The sequence below is a fragment of the Pteropus medius genome, unplaced genomic scaffold, assembly GCF_902729225.1.
Source record: "Pteropus medius unplaced genomic scaffold, Ma_sr-lr_union100, whole genome shotgun sequence".
In the NCBI taxonomy this organism is placed as follows: Eukaryota; Metazoa; Chordata; class Mammalia; order Chiroptera; family Pteropodidae; genus Pteropus; species Pteropus medius.
Window position 1 is genome coordinate 406,682 of NW_024354504.1, and position 6,694 is coordinate 413,375.

At 55.0% G+C, this 6,694-nt stretch overlaps 1 protein-coding gene across 1 annotated transcript in view; it reads left to right on the forward strand.

Moving 5' to 3' along the window:
* SNTG2 (syntrophin gamma 2) overlaps positions 1-6,694 on the forward strand; it is a 95,958-nt gene that overhangs the window by 42,607 nt on the left and 46,657 nt on the right. The gene's annotated exons all lie outside the window — the stretch shown is intronic.

Below are 6,694 nucleotides of genomic sequence, written 5' to 3' on the forward strand. Positions count from 1 at the left end.
CACGCCTGTCCCGGTTTCCTGTCACGGACTCTGGTTTCTGTTGGCGAGGGGGAGGCAGGGCAGGGGTTTCCCTGGACCCCTCAGCATGACAGGCCTGAGGGCGCAGGTCGGGGAATCGCCAGGGTCCCACGGGTCAGTGGCTACGCCGCTCGGCCCTCTGTTCAGATGAGGGAAAGATTGCACGGCAGTGTCCGGGGCCGATGGACGGGCGTGTGATGGGCCCAAGGCCGAGGTGGTCCCTGCTCTGCCCGGTGGCCTGTGCCGGGTGCCGCGTGCCAGGTGCTGGCGGCGGGTCCGACCGCGTCTTGTGCTTGCATGAGGCGTGTCACCGGGACTGCGAGGGCTCCCGCGGAGGCCAGAGGGACACCTGCCACGGACGCTCGGCGGCTGTGCCTGCGATGCCCTCTCTCCAAGGGGCCATGGGGCTGTGAACTGACTGTCCTGGAGTCGATGCGATGCCACGGCTGTGGCGTGACCACGAGTCAGGCTCTGCTCACCAGCGCCAGGGTCGACTGCTGATGCCGGTCCTGACCCCGCGGTCACGGCCAAGCCTCTCTGCAGGTCCTCGCCTGGCCCTTCCGCCCGGCCCGGGAACCGCGCCGCTGTGTCTGCCGGCCGCCTGCGCGCGCCCCTCCCTCACCGAGCCCACGTCCCCGTTAGCGTCCCGCCAAGAAAGCAGCTCCAGGGGTTCCTGCCGTGACGGTTGAAAACGGGGAAATAGTGCTTCATACATAGCACGTCGGAGCTGCTGGAGAGCAAAGGCAAGGATTCGCCACCGGAAACCCGAGTGTCAAGAACTGAGGTGGTCGGATCTCAGCAAGAAGCCGGGGGTTTACTGCAGCCGTCACCGACTCTGGGCCGCCTGCCGGCTCCCACCACCTGCTGCCGGCTCCCGCTGCCCGCTGTCCGCTCCTGCTGCCCGCTGTCCGCAGTGGCGAAGCCGTGGCACTCAGGGCTCCTGGGCGTCCCTAAGGGTCATCCACCCAGCGGCCTGCCTGTGTGACTAGAGAAACTGTCGGCTTCTTCAGCTTCCGAGTCTTGCCTGAGTTTCAGCAAACTCAAACTCAGACATACGGGAAGGGACATGGGGAGACAGTAGCTGGCTTTTCTCCTCTGATACAAAGGAGCTTCAAGGAGGGAATTGAAGGGTTTCCAAGTGGGTAACAGACAAACCAGCACACACATGAAAGCACAATCGATCAGAAGCGGATGAGTCCAAGAGGCAGAAAATCAGTAAGGACACGAGTGAACTCAGCCAAACCGTCGATGGCATGGATGTAACGGACATCTGTGTATTAAACTCCCTAACAGCAGCAGAGCACGTCCCTCTTAAGCTCACGGGGGAGAGTCAGCATGACAGACCATATCATGACAGGCCACAAAGCACACCCTGACGAATTTAAAAGAATGGAAATCGTGCAGCGTCTTTTCTTAGATAGTAATGGGATTAAATTAGAATCAATGACAGAAACGTGACTGGGAAAATCCCCAAATACTTGGAGATTAAACAACACACTTCTGAGCAACACATGGATCAGAGAGGAACTCTGGAGAGAAAGGAAAAATATTTTGAATTAAATAAAAATGGAAAAACAATTTATCTAAATGTGTGGGATTTTCAGCAAAAGCAGTGCTTACAGGGAAGTTTATGTCACTGAAACACACACTAGAAAACAGGAAGCATCTAAAATCAGTCATCTAAGCTTCTATTTTTGGAAACTAAAAGAACCAATTAAATCCAAAATAAGCCTAATAAAAGATCAAAATTAGAGCAGAAATCAATTAAATCAAAAGCAGAAAATCAGTACAGAAAATCAATAAAATTAAAAGCTGGTTCTTCGAAGAGATCAATAAATTGGCATGCCTCTGTGCAGCTTAATGAAGAGAAAAGGAGACCACAGATTAACAATACCAGGAATGAAGGAGGGGACCTCACCGAGGACCCGTGGAAGGCGAAAGGCTAATAGGACGAAGGAGCTTGTGGAGGAGCTGCAGGTTTGATAATCAAATCCAACGGGGCCGTTCACTGAAAGACAGGCGGCCAAAACTCACACAGGAAGAAATATGTGATTTGAATGGTCCTGTATCTAGTAAAGATAGTGAATCAATAATTAACAACCTTCGAAAATAGGAAGCATCAGGCCCCGGGGGGTGCGGTGGTGAATCCTACCAAATATCCGTGGAAGAAATTGTACCAATTCTCTACGGTACCTTAGAGAGTAGAAGCAGAGGGAACACTCCCCGCTCACGCTACGAGGCCGGCATTAATTACCCTAATGCCAAAACCGGACAAGAAATCACAAGGAAACTGCAGACCGCTACGTGTCATAAGCGTAGATGCAGAAATCCTCAATGCAACATCAGCAGATCAAATCCAACGACGTATAAACAGAGTTATGCACAGCGACCACGATGACCATTCTGCCCTCTCGGCCTCCATATTAGAAACGCCGTGGTTTTGCATTGATTTATTTCCTTCAGGTTCTCAGTCCCCCCGAGATGTTTCCTTATCAAAAAGATGTCTACGGGTGGGTGACCAGCATCCCCACAGAGGCGGGGCATCGTCGGCCTGAGCCACACGTCCATTTTGAAATGCGTTTGAACAGAACGTGACAAGATTTTTAAATGGTAATACACAGTGTCAAGCACAAGTCACCAAGCAAGTGACAAAGGACATTTCCAGGGTTAGCGCACAGCAGCAGCAACTTTAGACCGCATAACCCCACAGCGTGGGAGCTGGCACAGAAGACAACTGTTGGTTGCAGCCCCCACGCCCCCCACCCCATAAAATCCGCATTGCTTAAATGTGACACCACGTGGCAGCGAGTTATTAGCTTCACAGGGTCCTAAAACAGTGGGGACTAATTGTTCATTATGTTTTAAGAATCCGAGATTTTCAGAGGCAATTGGAGATAATTCAGGCCTGATTGTGATCTTGAAGGAAGAGAGTCAATTAGCTAAAAGTGTCTTATATTTTAATTACACATTGAAAGGAACCAAAATAACCTCGTTTTAAAAAGGAGAGTATTAAAATGAAAAAGCTGGTCATGTGCATTTTCTTGGCTCTTTCATCTGTTTTTTTTTTTTTAATAGATGGAATAATATTAGCTGCTCAAAAAATAATTTCAGGATCGAGTGCTGTTTCAAGGGGCACCTCCCGGATAATCGGTGAGAGCGCGGAAGCGGCGCTGTGTGTTGTGGAACCGAGAATGTTTTCAGAATGTGAAACACGGGAAGAGCCTAGAGGTTGGCGCGGCCCCGTCTGCGGACGAGAGCTCTGAGATAGAGGGGCGCGGTGGTCAGGTGGCCAGCGGCGGAGGGCGGGGGCGGAGGGCGCGGGGCGGCAGGTGGCCCGGCCTCGGGGGCGGGGCGGGGCGGAGGGGTGGCCGGGCCTCCAGGACAGGTCCTCGGGGTGGGCGGCCTGTCCACACACGTTCAGACCCGGGACCGCGGAGTGCGCTGGGGTCGCGCTGCGTTGGTGTCCGGACGCCCAGCGCTCAGCGGAGGCGGAGGCCGCGTCCTGTCCCTGAGCCCCTCCGGCTGGTGGTCCCCGGGGTGTTGGGGACTCCTGTTTGCTCGGAGGCTGGAGCAACCGCAGAGCAGCGAGGCTGCTGTTCCCAGGTCGCCTGGATGTCCTCAGAGCTGGCCCCACAGACAGCCTTCAGGGGCGAAGGGGGGAGGAGGAAGTGAGGAGAGAGGTGGGGGAGGGGGCGCGGGGACAGGCGTGGGGACCAGACGGGAGCCCCCACCGCGCAGGGTCTGCCGTGCACCGTCTTCACCCGCGCATGCTCACTGCGCTGAAGGTCAGGCCGGCCTCTGCGCTGCCCCGCCCCTGCACGTCCCGAATAGTGACTGCCGTTGCCCCAGTGAGCGTCCCCTGAAGCCCGAGGTTAGCCCAGGGAAGTCTGCGAAGTATCGAGAATGTGTCCTGGAGGCAAACTAGCGATCGGTTCTGTGGGTCATGGGTCAGGCATCCAGACCAGTGAGTGGCTGCACGAGAGGAAATGTGTATGTTCCCCTTGAGGTGCGTGTGCGTGTGTGTGAGTGTGTGTGAGTATGACTGTGTCTGTATGAGTTTGTGTGAGTGTGCATGAGCGGGACTGTATGAGTGTAGAGTGTGTGCATGAGTGTGGACTGTATGTGTGTGGAGCGCATGAGTGTGACTGTCTGAGTTTGTAAAGAGTTGCATGTATGTGTATGAATTTGTATGTGTGAGTGTGTTTATGAGTTCGCGTGTGACTATGAGTGTGTATGAGTTTATGTGAGTGTGACTGAGTGCATTGTATGCGAGTTGTGTGCATGTGAGTGTGTGAGTGTGCGCATGTGAGCGTGTTTGAGTTCGTGTGTGTGTGAGTTTATGTGAGTGTGACTGAGTGTGAGTGTGTGTATGAGTTTATGTGAGTGACTGTGAGTGTGCGTATCAGTTGTGTGTGTCCGTGTGGGTGTGTGTGTTGGGAGGAGGGGGTCCCAGGTGGGTTGCCGATGCGATGATGCTGCGTTCGGCGTTTCCCCGTATTTGAACCAGTTCCGTTATCTGTGACACGGGGTGGGAGCTTCCGAGCGGCAGCGTGGCTGCGGGTGGGATGAGAACCAGGTGCTCTGTGTGGATCACGAGCAGAAAGAAGACCCCGCACAGCACCAGAAAATTACAGTCCACTCAGCGCTCTGCGCTTGGCGGTGGCCGCAGCCCACGACAGAACTCCCAAGACCTCTAACCACTAATCTGCAAAGTAAGCGACTGGCTCGGGCAGCCGCCCAACCCCTCTGAAGTCCTTCAACCCTAAAAATCTCTGGTTTTGAGGTGCTGAGCCCCGGCGGGCCAGAAAGCCTGTCAGCTCTGCATTTCCAGGTCGGGGGACACCTTCCTCGTGCCCGTCCTGAACTGATTTGTCTTCACTGCTCACCTGGCATTTCTCTACCGTTAACATTTTATTCACTGATGTAACAACGTTCTTTTGGAGACGATTTCATAGTCGCAGATGTCAGTGAACCACGTTTAAGAGGAAGCGTTGGAGGGCTGAGAGAACTGTTTTAAGGTGACATTTTCAAGTAGCAGGGTCTCGGGGAGCAATCGGAAGAGGTCAGTGTGGCCTCGTTTCATCTTTCAAACACCTTAACAAACCTGCCATCAGCGCCTCTTGCCTCGGTGAAGATCCTCAAAGGATGCTAATGACCGTCCCTTTGTAAAGCGGGAGCCCCTGTCCCCGTATCTGCCAGGCAGCCAGAGCCAGTGTCCCTCGCTGTCACTTGCCGGCGAGGAAGAAGTGGAGAAAACAGTCGGCAGCGCGTGGTCTGAGCAGCTGGCCTCGGGCTGCGGCCTCCTCGGGTGCACATCGTGTCCGGCACCTCACGCACTCTCCAGAGGTGCACGTAGCTGGGCCTGCAGCGTGTGGTCGTGAGGGTCCCGGGCTGCCTGGCGTGGGCCCAAGGGGACATCGGCCAGGACGAGGCGGCTCGAGGTGACACCATCAAGGTGGGAAGTGGTGAAGACGTTCCGTCTGTTGGCTGAGAGTGGCCTGTGCCCTGCAGAACGTGGTCGATGGAAATAAAGGAGCATGACGTGCGTTTACTGAAATACATGGGTGGAAGGTCGGACTTTTTAAGTGTGGCCGACGGGTGGCAAAGGTCACCTTTGAATTATAAAGTGCTGTCGCCGATGGGGCGTGGTTTGGGCAGTGGATTCGGGGCCCGGTTTGTTTCCCGTGTATAGTGAGAGCGGGACTTCATTACAAGTTCTGATTCTGAGTTAGGGCATTATGGATGTTTCATGAAACACAGAGGCAAATACTGACCATCGCGAGTCATTCTGGAAGAAGCCAGCCTGTGACGGGACAGTCACCCTTCCCTCTGCCCATCTTCACATCAGAAAACCTGCCACAGCTCTGTCCTCTGTCCAGACCTAAGGTGCTGAAAGCTGAAGTCCGCCTGCAATCCGCCTGCTCTGGGGCTGCCCCCTGCGCTCGGGGATGTCCCCTGGGGTGTTCCCGGCCCTGCACATCAAAGGGCTAGGTTGGCTCGTCCTGGACTCAGCTGCCCGCTCTCCCAACACTGCCCTCCGACAGCAGACTCTGGGGCTCCGAGTCACTCGGTGCTGTGACCACAGGGCCCCAAACAGCCTTTGGAGCAACGCTGGACGCCCTGCTCCAGGCAGACCGCCGCCCCAGGCGTCCTTGGCTGGTGGCCTCTGAGGCACCTGCACACTAGGGCCCTGCACTGCCTTTCTGTTCGTATTTAGGCCCAAATTCTTAGGCTGCTCTAAATGCCTTTACTTTCAAGATTCCCGCTCACCGTCGCCTTCGTACTGCATTTTCATTACTATAGCTTTACCCACCGGTGACCGCGTGTGAGATGAGACAGCCATTCACTGCACGGCGCCTGCGCACACGGGGTCACTGGTGTCCTCGCAGCGCTGGGGAGTGGCTCATAGGCACATGCGAGGGCTCTCAAGAACACACACAACAGCAAATGACCAGCCTGCCACTAAATTACTCCCAAGTCCTCTCCACCCCTGGTCGGGGATGGATGGCGTCTGGTGCAGCATCAGACACACACAATGAGGATGGAGCCGCATGTTGCAAATGTGGTCATTTCTTCCCATTGAAGGAGATGGCTCTCCTACTGTCCCTCTTGTTCGCCTCCTCCCAACACACACACCACACACCTGCACACGGACACACAGACACATATGCACACC